Genomic DNA, 16524 nt, shown 5'->3' with positions numbered 1-16524 from the left:
TTGGGAAATTTTCTGCTATTATTTAATTGAAGAGATTGTGCATTCCTTTGATTTGAATCTCTGAACCATCCTCTATCTCAATAAATCTTAAATTTGGTCTTTTGATGGTATCTCATAATTCTTGAGTATTCTGTTCATTTTTTTTTACCATCTTCACTGTGAGGCCAATTTTTCAAGATTGTATTTTTTTCTTTATTTTCTGAGGTTCTTTCTTCCAAGTGATCTAGTCTGTTGTTGATGCTCTCTATTGTGGTTTTTATTTGGCTTATTGTTGCTTTCATTTCAAAACTTTCTGTTTGTTTGTTTTTTTTTTCAGAATCTCTATCTCTTTCTTGAAGTAATCTCTTGCTACCTGTATTTTCTCTCTTATCTCTTTGTTGGTGTGATTGATGGTTGCATGTATTTGCTAACTTAAGTTGTTCTTTAATTCCCAGATCATTTTAGTTATGTATATTCCAAACCCCTTCTCTGATACATCATCTATGGTGCTATCTATGGATTCTATTGTTGTAGTATCTTGGTTTGTTGGGGTCACTTTCCTCCCTTGTGTTTTCATGATGTCTATGTGACTTACTCTATTGCAGCATAGATCTGATGTATTACAGTTTCTGCCCCATTGTCTTATAATGTCTCTATAGGTTACAAATACCTCACCTTTAAGGGGGATATCAATATTACAGCACTCAATGTACCCAATGTGCAGCCATAGATCAGTTAGCTTCCATTTTTACATTTACACTTTTGTCACTATAATCAAATGAGTTTGGTTATCTTATACCATATAGTCAATAGGTTTATGTAATGGTTTGCAGTTTCTAATTGTAGAAGGGGGACCTGGGGGTTTGGCTGAGATGTTTATGAGGTAGGATGTGAGAGTATGGAGGTATTAGATTATATGACTAATGAGAGGGTAATCATAAGAAGTTTGTTGTTAGAAGGAGAAACAAGAGATAGGGAAACCCATGCAAGACTCCCTGTCACCTCAGCAACAGGATAACTGCTACCAACCCTAGTAGAGATAACTCTGGTGCAGCCAGGACCACAGGGACCTTGGTGATATCTTACCAGGTCCTTATTGCTGTCCCTTGATTGAAGCAGTGATATCCCAGTTTCATAGTGATGGCACCCTAAATCCTAAATGTACCCTGATGTAGGGCTGTGGAGCCTCGCTTTGGTAAAAAAGAAAACTAGCATGGGGTGCCTCTCTCTGGGTTGCTGGGCCACAGAGTGCTGGAGTGGGCGGAGATCCTGGAACAACACATACCAAGTTCTAAGAGATAATGGATGCCAATCAAGAATCTTATAGCCAGCAAAATTAAGCTTCATATTTGATGACAAAATAGAAACTTTCCATAATAAACAAAGCTAAAAGAATTTACACCAAGAAAGCCTGCACTATAGAAAATTCTTGGCAGAATATTCTACAAGGAGGAAATAAAAAACAACAATAAAAATCTGCAAAGGGAAGAACTATAATAAAGGAAACACCAACCAAAGGAGAAACCAAGTCATGTTAAATAAATAAGAATAATCAGAAATACAAATCATGTCTCAATAATAACTCTGAATATTAATGGCCTAAGCTCACCAATCAAAAGTCTTAGACTGGTAGATTGGATTAAAAAAGACCCAATAATATGCTTCCTTCAAGAGACTCATCTCATAGGAAAAGACATCCACAGACTGAAAATGAAAGGTTGGGATAAAATATATTATTCACATGGTCTGTATAAACAGGGAGCAATTTCCATCCTTGTCTCAAACAAAATAACTTCAAGCCAAAGTTAATCAAAAGGAATAAAGATGGTCATTTCATACTGCTTAAGGGAAACATACATCAAAAAGACATAACAATTATAAATATATATGCCCCCCCAAATGGAGCATTTGTGTTTATCAATCAAACTCTTCTCAAGTTCAAGAGTCAAATAGACCACAACACAATAATATTGGGAGACTCTAACACATCTCTTTCACCACTGGATAGATCTTTCAAACAAAAGCTGAACAAAGAAACTATAGAATTCAATAATATAATCAATAACTTAGACATAATTGACATATATAGAGTATATTATTTATCAAGGAGCAAATACACTTTCTTCTCAGAATCACATAGGTCCTTCTCTAAAATAGATTATATATTGTGCCATGGAGCAACTCTTAGCAAATACAAAAAAGTAGAGATACTGCCCTGAATTATATCAGATCATAACAGAATAAAATTAGAAATCAATAACAAAATATAAAATAAAAGCTATTTCATCAATTGGAAACTAAATAATATGCTATTGAATTAACAATGAGTTGCAAAAGATATGAAGGAGGAGATTAAAAAATTTTTAGAGGTAAATGAGAGCACTGATACAATATATAGAAATCTCTGGGACACTATGAAGGCAGTTCTAAGAGGAAAGTTCATTGCATGGAGTTTATTCCTTAAAATAAGAAAAAGTCAACAAATAAATGACTTAACATTACATCTCAAAGCCCTAGAAAAAGAACAAATCATCCCCTCCAAAGCAGTAGAAGATGGTAAATAATTAAAATCAGAGCTGAAATCAATGAAATTTAAACAATTGAAAAAAATGATAAAACCAAAATTGGTTCTTTGAAAAAATAATAAAATTGACAGACCCTTAGCAATGCTGAAAAAGAGGAGAGAGAGAACTCAAATCACTAAAATATGTGATGAAAAAGAAAATATCAGGACAGACACTACAGAACTATAGAAGATAATTAGAAATTATTTTGAAAATTTGTACTCCAATAAAATAGAAAATATTGAAGGCATTGACAAATTTCTAGAGGCTTATGATATGCCCAAACTAAGTCAGGATGATATACACAATTTAAACAGATCAATTTTAAGCAAGGAAATAGAGGACACCATCAGAAGCCTACCAACCAAGAAAAGCCCAGGACTAGATGGACACACAGCTGAGTTCTACAAGACCTTTAAAGAAGAACTAACACCAATACTCCTCAAAGTATTTAATGAAATAGAAAAAAGGGAACACTTTCAAACTCATTCTATGATGCTAATATCACCCGGATTCCAAAACCAGACAAAGATATACCAAAGAAAGAAAACTTCAGATAAATATCACTAATGAATATAGATGCAAAAATTCTCAATAAAATTCTGGCAAGTTGAATACAAAAACTATTAAAAAGATAGTACACCAAGATCAAATAGGGTTCATCCCAAGGATGCAAGGTTGGTTTGACATATGGAAATCAATAAATATAATCATCACTTCAATAGACTCAAAGATAAAAATCATGTGATCATCTCAATTGATACAGAGGAAGCATTTAACAATGTACAGCACCCCTTCATGTTCAAAACACTAGAAAAACTAGGGATAACAGGAACATATCTCAGCATTGTAAAACCTATCTATGTTAAGCTCCAAGCCAACATCATTCTAAATGGAGAAAAATTGAAAGCACTTCCTCTAAAAACTGGAACAAGACAGGGATGCCATCTTTCACCACTTACATCCAACATAGTTCTTGAAAATCTAGCCAGAGCAATTAGACAGACAAGAGAAATGAAGCCATGCAGATAGGAAAAGAAGAACTCAAACTAGCACTATTTGCCAATGATATATGATTCTATACCTAGAAGACCCAAAAAATTCCACCAGAAATTTTCTAAAACTAATAAATAAATTCAGTAAAGTAGCAGGATATAAAATCAACACTCATAAATCAAAGACATTCTGTAGATCAGTGAAAAATCCTCAGAAAGAGAAACTAGGAAAACCACCCCATTTATGATAGCTTCAAAAAATAATAAAATAAAATACTTGAGAATCTACTTAATGAAAGAGGTGAAACATCTGTACAGTAAAAACTACAGAACATTAAAGAAAGAATTTGAAGAAGACCTTAGAATATGGAAAACTCTTCCTTGTTCTTAGATAGGCAGAATTAATATTGTCAAAATGACCATACTACCAAAAGCAGTATACAGATTCAATGCAATCCCAATCAAAATACCAATGAGTTTCCTTTTAGAAATAGAAAAGGCAGTCATGAAATTCATTTGGAAAAATAAGACACCCCAGAATAGTCAAACCAATTTTTAACAAGTGAAGCTGGTGGCATTACTATTCCAGACCTTAAACTGCACAGTGGTTAATGAACTAATAATGCCTGGTGGCACTGTTGACAACTCACCTAGATTGGCTTCTTCTTTCTACTGATTTACAGATGAAGAGCTACTAAGCACGTTCTGCCCCTTCTGCACTTTTGTAGCATACAGAGTAGGCTACCATGAGGTCATGCAAGCCTTGGGCCCCTGTGCAGTTGCAATGTAAGTCTATTTAGAGCAGTGCTTGCTCAACAAGTATTACTGAGGATACAAATAGAGCCATAAGTATTTCAGATCTTCAGGTTTTGTAAAATAATATAATTTTAAAATAATTTTATTACTATTAGAAGACAAATACAATAATAAAATACATAAAATGTAAATATATATGACAAGTTTTTAGTAAGAAAAATTAATTTGAAAAAAATGATTTCAAACCCATAAGCGGCAGGATGAAGAACTATCACATGCAGTACTTGCAAACACTGTGCAGACCTCTCACACACTCCATGCATATTACTATTGAAGCACTAGAAATCATGGAAAATACTACAGTTTTCACAAGACTTCTCTGTTCCTGTTACTTTTCATAATTAACACTTCACTCCCTGGACTAGTTATAAATGAAGGATGGGATTGCAATTTGCTGAGTAGAATAAAAATGAGGCTTCGGATGTATTTGGACTCTACTGTGCCAAGTACTCCCTCCTGAGTGTTTCTTATTCTCTGTTTGTGAACAGAACCCCATCTGTCCTTGGCTTTTCCCATCCAATGTGTGTGCAGCCATGGTGAATCTGTGCAGTCAGCACAATGACATGTGGGATGTGGGGAGCTCAGTCACCACTGCTTTATGTGAACCTGGTGCTGGCCAGTGGAAGCAGGGCCCCTGGAGCCCAGAGCTCAGCCTTCAGAGACACCAGACAGCAGCATCTCCAGAGCCTAGGATAGAGGACCTGGTCACTTGCCAGCATGGACAGTGGATGACACATGGGAACTCCTCTGCTGGGCATCACCCTAAGTCGTTATGGAGAAACTATTGACACTGAGGAGAGACTGATGGTGCTCACTGTGTGTGTTTTCATCTCTGCCCTCCTTAACCTCAGTGTGAGTGAGGGGTGTTTATGGCAATCAGTTAACACTTAGGGTGGTGAGCAACTCTCACTCACTCCCCTACATTTATTTTTACTTCAAATTAACCCCCTAATCCATTTTACACATTGCCCATATTATCCCTAATATCAGTCACTACAAAACACTACAGATATTCTGTATTTTTGAATGTACATATTTGTGAAATTTTATAAAAATAAAATCACTCAGTGTATGGTCTGTATTCTGACTGAAGTTAGCCTAACACATTGAGATTCATCCACCTTGTAGCATATACCATTTGTTCATTCCTTAAGGATGAATGACATACCATTATATGCATATGCCAGAAATATTTTAATCAACACTTCTACTTGTGGACATATTTTTTTCATTCTCTATTATACTGTGAATAACTGGGTATCATATGTTTTGCCATATTTCACATCTCTGGTGAACACTTTATACTCTATGTAATTATGTAGTAACTGTATCAGTTTGGCATTGCTGTGAAATTCTGGTTGTCTAGGAAGATAAAGAGATAAGAGGTGAGAAGCAGAAATGTAATTAATAGAATTACATTACATAGTCCTCTGCATGGTGTTTTCTTGTATTTGGCCATTGCTTCCCTGCAGAGGAAAGCTTACTCTTGTTTTTTTGATATGTTTAATCATTTCTGATCAGAGTGCATCTCCCAGTGCAGGTGTGGAGATCTGCAGCCCTGGGTCTGGGCCTGACCTGTAGGGCTTGTCCTCAGCTCCCCATCAGGCCTCCTCTGACCTCCTGAGACTCCCATGCAGAGCACTTCCAGGGTTGCCCACCTCCTCTCCTCTGTGACCAACTGTGTGACAGTGTGTTCTTTAATTCTCTCTTTAGCTAATTAATAAGTTCCTTTTGTCCTCTTTCATAAATACAATTTCAATATTATTTTGCCATTGTATCAACACTTAACAGTTGAAATCATGAATAATAATTCACATTATAATTATTTTTTAACATTTCTATGTTGGAATATGTTTATAATCTTGAAGTGCTTAACACCATGAACATGAAAAAATTTCACTCATGGGAAACCATGTAGAATTCAAACTTTTCCATTCCAGGCTCACAGGACCAGTTTGTGGAGAACTGAGGTGACCTGACACCACATAGACTCTCCTGCTGTTCCCCATTCACCCTGCTGCTGCCCCAGGAAGGGGATGGTCCTGTCTCCAGGCCACATGCCTTCAGACCTGGACCCGTCCCAGCTCCTACTGGGGTTTTCTTTTTCTTTCCAAAAGATTCACGTGAAGTCTTTAAAGCCTTCAGATTCATTCCAGCCCAGCTAACATTCTCCTAAATGTTTACTTTTTACCTCAATATGTTTTTACTCTGTTTTCAGCACCATGAAGTTGACAATAATTCGCTTACTTCTTCTTGACACCTACCATTATATTCCTTTCTTCTCAAAGTCATCATAAGTGTACAAAATGATACTGTGTTCCCGAAGGGAAGGTTTTACTCATGCTTAAAACACTTCTTCAGTAGCTCAGACCAGTTTAATATTGAGTCACCTACACAGTCATTTCCTTTGATCTCTGAAAACCGGGTCCCCCTCAGAACCTTGTCAGGTTAACCACACTCACCCGTAGAAAAATGACCTTCCTACTGAGGCTGCCTGGGCTACACTGGAAATTTTGTGTCCTCCAGTGTCAGGGATGGTGGTCAGAATCAGGTAGGTTTGTGTTTATTTCACAATGGGCATGAATTTTCCAGTAGTCCCACTCAGTCTACCTGCTTTCTGTTTCTCCCCAGCCCAGTTCCTCCCGGATATAAACCTGAAGTTAACACTTGAGTGACATCCTTGTTCACAGCATGCTCCTTGGACTTTGAGACAGAGTCCCTTTTCTATTTGACATGCTGATTTAATTTTCTCCATTACTGTATATTGGGCTACACAGGAGGCTCAGATAAAAATAATTTTTCTGGGAACTCTGTAGAATTTCAATTTTTTTCCACTTTGTGTACTGTTAGAAATCAGTGTTATACTATTTTTTTTACTAAATCACTATGTAATCAATAATAAAATTGTTGGTACAAATTCCTTGATTTGGATATTGTATCATTCATGTTTTTCTCCTTTTATAGCAAGTTCATGACTTCCTACACAGTGGTAAGTGAACTAATGTCTGGTGCCTTTGTTGATTAACTACTCACTTGCACTAGCTTTCTGTATTCTACTGATTTACAGATGAAGAGCTCCCAAACAGGCTCTGTCCCTTCTACATGGCTGTAGCACACACAGTGCATGCTAATGTTAGGTCATGCAAGCCCAGGGGCTTGTGTACTTCTAAGGTAAGATGTCTTTAAAGCAGAAATTTGTCAACAGATGTTTACCAATGATATAAATATGACTACAGGTGTTTCAGATGCTGAGGTTTTGGAAAGAAGAAAAGTATTGGTATTTTTATATAATTTGATTAAGATGAAAAAATAATACAATGATACAGAGTGTAAGAAAGTAAATACATATGACAAGTTCAGAAGATGTTTGGTGATGAAATAAATCCACATTAGAAACCTTGCAGGTTTTCACCCTTCTATACTGACTTCTGGACTCTAGCAGTCCTTGGTAAAAACCTCTAGACATTTGTGGCAAATATGAGATGGACAATTGAATATGTGTTTGGGATCTGGAGGCTCATGTAGAACTGCAGACATTTTCTTTGTTTCTAGTTTTTTCCCTACTAAAACAGTAGGAAAAATTAGAATTAAGCTTTAGTTTATTTACCCTGACCTCAATAATTTTAGCGTGTTCAGAACTACATCCTCCTTTAAAGGGTGAAATGATTATTAAAAATTTCCTAATAAAATCCAAAATAGGGGGACATAAATAAAGCAAATGTCAGGTAGCATGAGTGTCAGGAACAGAAGTAGGAGGAGAAGTTAGCATGGGTTTAATGCCAGAAGTGTAAGAGGGATGGCTCCAAGTGCTTTTCTCCTAAAGTATGGACAGCTGGGAGCTTTCCTTTTTGGTAATTCTCTTGATAGTCCTTAACATGAGGAAAGGTATGGCACACAGATTGCATGTAAATATGAAAAGATTTCTTGAGTTGTAAGATACAGGAATTCATTATTTTCTAAGCTATATCTTTCAATATTAGTAATTATGGCTTACTGCTATTAATCAGCCACAAAGGAATGCTGAGGAGTACTTTATTATGTCCTAACCTTCTTAATGTACTTTCAAAGACTGCACAACTGTCTTTTTTATATTTCTACCAATGGACACACATCCCCATCACATCTGATATACCTTTAGTATAAAGTGTGAAAATTATTGAAAAGGAGAATGGATTTGTAATCAGGACAAAAAGGTAAGGTTGATAAATTAAAAATGTTTCAATGAAAATTGTATACAATATTAGATGTTTTTATTTCCAACAGCTACTGAAAAATATGTAAGTATGTAATTTGTATAAATGAATTCATTCATCTACCTCCATGTCACCTGCAATGTATTTGGTACTTGGTACCTCTTGCCTAATCTGGATATATTTCTCTGTCATCTCTCAAATTTTTCCAGATAAGTTTGTGCATTTGTGTGTGTGGTAAGTAAAAGTGAATTGAAAAGAAGGATCTTAACCCACAAGAGGCAGCATGAAGAACTATTACATGCAGGACTTGCAAACACTGTGCAGATCTCCACCACACTCCAGGTACACTATCAGTGAAGAATAGAAATCATCGAAAAAACTACAGTGTTTACAAGACTTCTGTTTGCCAGTTATTCTTTGCAGAATTAACTTTCTGGGCTAGATGATAATCTGGATGAGATTGCAGATTGCTGAGCAGGATAAAGATGAGGCTCAGATGCCTTTGGAGTATAATGCCAAGAATTCACTCCTGAGTGTATCCTGTTCTCCACAAGGGAGCAGAACTGAGTCTCTCCTTGGCTTCTCCCATCTACACTGTCTGCAGTCAGGGTGCATCTGGGAAGTCAGCACATGGTATGTAGGATGTGGGGAGCTTGGTCACCTCTGCTTTATGTGAACCTGGTGCCTGTCCAGTGGGAACAGGGCCCCAGGGAGCCCAGAGCTCAGCCTGCAGAGACAGCAGGAAGCCTGATCACACCACCAGGCAGCAGCCCTCCTGAGCCCAGGAGAGAGGACCTGGCCATGTACCAGCATGGACAGTGAATAACACTTAGAAACTCCTCTGCTGGACTCACTATAAGTCATTATTGTGGAATGAGTAACAATGAGGAGAGACTGATGTTTCCCTGTGTGTTTTCATCTCTGCCCTCCTTGACCTCAGTGTGAGTTAGGGGTGTTTATGGGGATCAGTTAACATCAAGGGTGGTGGGAAACTCTCACTCACTCCCCAACCTGTAAGTGGGAAAAATCTAATACTATCTGTAGTTTAGCTACAAAGTTTCTTGTCATGGAGACTAAAGGCACATGTCATGAATTTAGCCTTTGTAACAATTTGAAATTATCAGTTCACAGTTATGTACAAAAATATGCAATTGTACAACATCCAACTACATCTTATTCCCAAGTATTTGTTTCAGTCTTAATGAAACATCTATCTATTGTCCCAACTTATCTTTACTTACTGTCACTTGAAGCCACTAAGTATATTCTCCATGTTTGCATTTATGTCCTGGAGATGTTGTATAAGTAGATCATTCAGTGTGTGATCTTCACTCACTATTAGGCTGTCCAATACTACATATGTTCCTTACCTGTCATCGGATGAGCTGACCTCAAGGTGTCAGGCTCCTGTCTTAGGTTGGTACCACTGCAATTGGATCTTACCTGTCACTGACTACTGATCCAACATACAACCATACTTGTGGATAGGCCTATGCACCAGTGTGTGGGGGGGTGAGGTTCTTTGCCTCACCTCTGTTGGCTCCCAAATTTTAGACCATCACTAGCAGGAGGGAGGAGAATGCAAAATGCCAGGACACCAAGCCAAATGATGGCTCTTTTTGGGAAAATTGTACCACCGATGACACCATCTGCAAAGATACGCCAGCACTACCACAATTTGCTGCACCAACAGATAGTTCACAATGCATACAAGTGATACATAGTCCAGGCAAGTTCTGCAAGCAGTTCAAAGCAGAGGAATCTATAAATATGTCTATTTCCTCCCAAAGTAAATGCACTCCTTGATTGAGCATTATTTGTTGAGTTATTATTCATTGATGCATAAGTTTATACAGTTTACTGTGATAGCTATCGAAGAAGCTGTAGTTTGGTTTTATCATTGTCTTCACTGGCACTGGGATGAAGATAGAAATTCTGGCAATGATGGCGAAAAAAAAATTATGTAACATTCCAACAGGTACTAAGAAAACAATTTTCTGAACAATTTACATTATCCTGAACAGAATTATTAAATATAATGAAAAGGGAAGGTGAAAGTAAACAAACAGATCTGTTAACCTTCTTTTTTCTTCACATATGAAAACAATCCTCAACAGCTGTTTACCCAATTTAAATTAAACCATTTAAATCATGTGAATAAAAAAAATATTTGGATCCATTTTTTCTGAGCACTCCTCATATATGATATATGGACATACGAACATACAGACATACAACACAAAACAGAAGTGTGCACACATAATACAATACATACAATACATAACATAATAGTAAAGGCCTTGTAGCTTTTCACAGGTGAAATCTCCATTGCAATGTTTAAAAACTCCACAGTCAAAAAAATAGAGCTGATGAGAAAAACATTAACCCAGGTCTGTATGAGCTCAAAAAACAAAATAAAACTTTATGATGTGGGAAAAGGCAATAAAATAGATATTGAAAAAAGACATCCTGGTTACCACCTGGGTTTGACTCTTTTTTGGATATCCCATCCTTTTTCCTGTAACTTGCATAATGGGTCTGAAGGTATTCCCACAAGCAAGCCCCAAGGTTTTTTACATTTGAAATAGGCTTTAATGGTGTTCATTATTTGTTAGCCTCCAGGTGTGGGAGAACCACTGTTGTAGATGCAAGAATAGCCAAACTGGAGCTCTGGATATCAGCTGTTATGGATTTGAGTCAAATCACCTTCTTTTTGGTCTGTAGAAATCGCTTTGGTTAGTCTCTCTGGAATCAAAATTGGCTGCTGTTTTCCCTGTGGAAACACACAAACAGAACCCTGACTCCAGACAATCACTGGGTCAGGACCTTTCCATTGTCCTGTTAAAATATCCTTCCAAAGTATCTTAGGCTTATGTACATTTTTTGGATACATATGTCTTTCTGCAGCACTAAGCCCTGATGAATCCAAATTTAAAACGTTTAGAGTAAAAAGGGTTATTTTAAGTTTATCTTTGAGGGATATATACCGCTTTCCAATTCCCTCTTTTTGCTTTAAAAAGTACATTTAAATAGTTTTATGAGCTCTTTCAACTATGCCTTGTCCCCGTGGATTGTATGGAATTCCTGTTATATGAGTAATGCCAAATGATAAGCAAAATTGTTTAAAAGAGGTAGAGGTAGAGCTAGGGGCATTATCTGTTTTTAACTGTTTTGGAATGCCCACAGTGGCAAAATTTTGTAAGCAATAAGCTATAATATTTTTAGTTTTTTTCTCCATCATGAAGGGAGCCCATCAAAAATCTGGAAGAAGTATCAACTGTAACATGCAAATATTTTAATTTTCCAAATTCTGGCAAGTGTGTGATGTCCATCTGCCAAATATGGTTAGGTATCAATCCTCTAGGATTGACTCCAAGATTAACTTTGGTAAAAAGGTCACACAATTTTGACATTGTTTTATTATTTGTCTAGCTTATTTCATAGTTATTTTAAAATGCCTTTTTAAAGTATTAGCATTGACATGGAACTTTTTATGAAAATTTGTTGCTTCTTCTATTGTAGAGAAAATATGTATGTCATGTGTAGTTTTTTCTGCTAAATCATTGCCCAAACTAAGGGCTCCAGGCAATCCTGTATGTGCTCTGATATGTACAATAATGAATGGATCTTTTATGTCCCAGATTAGACTTTGTATAGTGGAAAGCAAAGAGAAAACAGTAGAGGAAGGGGAAATCCTACCAGCATCCTCAAGGGATACTGTAGCATTAACTGACTATCAGAAAGTAAATCAAATACAGAATCTTTAAACATCACAAAACTTGTAGTACTGCATTAAGCTCTACCTTTTGAGCTCATTGTCTGGGTACTAAAAATGTAAAAGTTTGATCAGGGGTAACTACTGCTGCTGTACCATTATTTGACCCATCAGTGAATATATTTGGAGCATTCATGATAGGTGTTTTTCTTGTCATTTTTGGGAAAAACTACAGGAAGCGAAGACCAAAAAGACAATAAAGGATTAGTTGGTAAGTGGTTATCAAATGAAACATTAGATTTGCACATGATTATTGCCCAAGTATGTAACTCATTAGCTAACTCATCAATTTGATCCATAGTATATGGAATAATAATTTTATTGGGAAAAATTCCAAACGCCCCCTTTGTTGATTTTATTCCTTTGAGTATTAATTGTCCTACAGCCTCAGGATACCTAGTAAGAATAGTGTTAGGAGAATAAGATAAATGTATCCACAATAATGGACCTTCTTTCAAAAATACTCCTGTAGGAATATTTTTTGTTGGTAGAACAATAAATAATAAACGCAAACTTATATCAATTCTATCCAAATGCATATTTTACATGTGTTTCAATGATTTTTAATGCCTTTCTTGCTTCAGGCATTAATATTCGGGGTGAATTTGGATCTGATGGACCTTTTAGGATATCAAATAAAGGTCCCAACTCTCCTCTTGGTATGCTTAGATAAGGCCTTATCCAATTTATTTCTCCTAATAACTTTTGAAAGTCGTTAAGTGGTTTGAGTTGATCTACTTGTATTTGAATTTTTGGTGGATGGGCCATGGTTGAGGATAATAGAACTCCTAAATAATTAATTGGAAAATTTAATTGTACTTTATCTATTGCTATCTCTAGATTATAATTTTTTAAAAAGTTTGTAAGTGTGGCATAACATTCTAGCAATGTGTTTTTATCTTTATGTGCTAATAGTACATCATCTACATAATGAAATATTTGTAGTTCAGGATTTTGATTATTAAGTGGCTGGATTGCTTTGTTAACATAAATTTGACACATAGTTGGGCTGTTAGCCATCCCTCGAGGGAGTACTTTCCATTCATATCTCTGAGTAGGACCTTCATGATTCAGTGCAGGGATAGTAAATGCAAAATGTGGACTGTCGACAGGATAAATTGGAATTGAAAAAAAAAAACAATCTTTAATATAGATAGCTAAAACATACCAGGTTTTTGGCAAAGCAGACAATTGGGGAATCCCTAATTGAGCAGGTCCCATAATTACCATCTCATTATTAATGGCTCTTAAATCTTGCAATAATCTCCATTTACCAGATTTATTTTTAATGACAAAAATGGGAGTATTATGGGGAGATACAGAAGGTTGTATATGTCCCTCTGCTAATTGTTGTTTGACCAGGTCATGGGCTGCTTGTATCTTTCTTTAGTCAGGGGCCACTGAGAAACCCATACTTGCTCTTTCTGATTTCCAAGTAATTTTTATTGTCTCATTGACCCCTTCTGAAAACCCAATCCATGTCTATTTATTCCTTGATCTATTTGAATTGGTGCTACTGTATCTTGTTCTTGTTCTCCTAATCTTTTTCCTTTCCTAAAACCTTGTCTAGCTCTAATAGTGGGCGCATTTGGATTGATGTTATTTGTTAATTTCAAACCTAATTGATCTAGGACATCTCGTTTCCATAAATTTATAGGAAGATGATCCAATACATATGGCTGTATAGTTCCCTCACATCCTTCAGGATCCTTCCAATCTAATATCATTGCACTTCTATGGGGATTAGTCGCCACTCCTAGGCCTTGAAACGTTTGAGTGGCTTGTTGTAACAGCCAATGTTTTGGCCATTCTTGATGAGATATGATGCTAAGGTCTGCACCTGTGTCTAGTAGCCCATTAAATTCATGTCCTTGAATATTTAGTTTTAGCATTGGGTGAGAATCTAAATTTAAAGACAGCATAGCTAAATCTACACCTGTGGAGCCTAATCCCCTGGAACCTCTTTCTATAGTACAGCTGGAAAATTTATCATGCAGGCTGGGTATTATTAATAACTGTGCTATTCTATCTCCTGGTGAAATTACTGATATACCCCTTGGATTACTGGCTATAATTTTTATTTCACCTTCATAATCAGGATCAATTACCCCAGGATTTATCATAAGTCCTTTTAGAGTGGAAGAACTGCGTCCCAATAATAAGCCTACTGTTCCTTTGGGAAGAGGTCCTTTAACCCCTGTGGGAATTATTAGAACTCCCATCTCTGGAGTTAGAACTGCTCTGGTGGAGGAGCAGATGTCTAATCCTGCACTCCCTTTGGTTTGTCTGATGAGAAATCTAATGGACAATGTGTCCTGGGCACTACCCTGATGGTGTCGCTGGGTTCCTCCAGTGCCCTGTATATTCGTGGTCTTGGGCCCCAGAGCATTGGGCCCCCCTGTCTGTTTTTGGCAATGGAGCCCAATGCTTTTCTCCATGATATCATGGGTAAACACCTGGTTCTTGTCTGTTTTTTTGATAATGGAGTACCCTCTATGGTGGTTTGAGAATGGCATTCATTAGCCCAATCTCCCTCTACTGCATCATGGGCAAATACCCGGTATTCTACTCCTTTGATACCTAGCTTTGTTAAACCCTCCTCCTAGGGGCAATTCCTTTTAAAATGTCCTGTTTGTTCACAATTATAGCATGTTTTCGGCCTGGCATCTAAAACCTATTGTACTGCAGCTGCCAAGACTTGCCCTTGTTCATTAATGTCTCTACGTAATTTAATATATGTATTTAAATCTCCATGTTTCCATGGTCTAATGGCCTCCTTGCACCATCTGTTTGCTTGCTCAAAGGCTAGCTGTTTAATTAATGGCATTGTTTGTTCTGTGTCCCCAAAAACTCAGGTAGCTGTTTGAATAAGCCTATCTACAAATTCATTGTAAGTTTCATTAGCTCCTTTTATTATCTTAGATAATTGACCTTGTAAATCTCCATGTCCTTGTAAAGTCTTCCATGCCCTAACTGCATCTGCAGCAATTTGTGAATATATAGCAGGATCATATTCAATTTGTTGCCATTGACCCTCATAAGGTCTTTTTCCTAACATCATATCTAGATTTCTTTGAGGGTAACCTGCTGCTGCATTTCTCCTAGCCGTCTCTGTGCAAAATTCCTCATTGGCAACCTTCCATAACAAATATTGTCCTCCATTTAGCACAGATTTACACATGCTAGCCCAGTCTTCTGGAGTCATGTCCAAGTTGGTAATGGATTCAACCATGCTTACAATGAAGGGTTCTTGGGGACCATAGGTTGTTACAGCCTCCTTTAACTTCTTCACTGTTTTGAAATCTAAAGCACGGTGAATTCACTGCCCTCCTGCCTGCTCAAGTACAGGGCATGCTAATTTTTGAGGTCCTGTCTCAGTATCCCAACTATCAACTACAGGGTTTGAGAGCCCCATAGGATATTTTGTCTCTATAGAATGAATGGTTGGTTGGACACTTACACACTCTGGTGATAGAAAGGTGTTAGTAGCAGCCTCCTGTTGTAACTGTTTCCCTGATAGTTCTTCCTCCTTTAAATTTTCTTCCTCTGTCTCACTAGCTCGAGAGACCTTCTCTTTTACTTGATCTAAAATGTCTTTCTCCATGATCTGAACCTGTAACAATTTACTTAACACTCTTTTGGTTTGTTTTTTACTAATTTCTAATCTACTTTAAAGATAATGCAACCCAACAAGATAACACAAAACAAAACCAAAACAGAATGAAGCAAAAATGGAACAAAAAATCGTTGTATCAATTTTCCTATTTTCTTGACATGTGCATTTGTGTATATTTCTATCTCTTTCTCAGGGGCAAACAACTTCAAACCTGGAGCCAACCATTTTTCCCAGTTTTCCTGAGAAAGTTCTAGGGATAGGAAGCTTGAAACAAAAACAAAACAAATCAAAACAAGAACACATTGTTTTTTGAAATGGTAACCAATTCTCTTGCCTTCCCTCAGGGAGGAGCAATTTTCCTTATCACCTGAGGTTCACCTGAGGGTAAGTGATAAGGTAATTGCAGCAGACTGGCTGGGCATAAATCACAAGCCACTCAAGCAGTAACAAACTTTGTTTCTGAACTCCACCAGCACACTCCACACACGCTCCCTGGGAACTCCCCCGAATGCCATGCGGCTCCTCCAGGGAATACCAACTGGAAAATCCCTCTTCCGGCACTTCCCCAACCAATGTGAACTCTTCA

The sequence above is a fragment of the Urocitellus parryii genome, chromosome 1, assembly GCF_045843805.1.
Source record: "Urocitellus parryii isolate mUroPar1 chromosome 1, mUroPar1.hap1, whole genome shotgun sequence".
NCBI classification, from domain to species: Eukaryota; Metazoa; Chordata; class Mammalia; order Rodentia; family Sciuridae; genus Urocitellus; species Urocitellus parryii.
Note: the sequence above shows the minus strand (reverse complement) of the source record.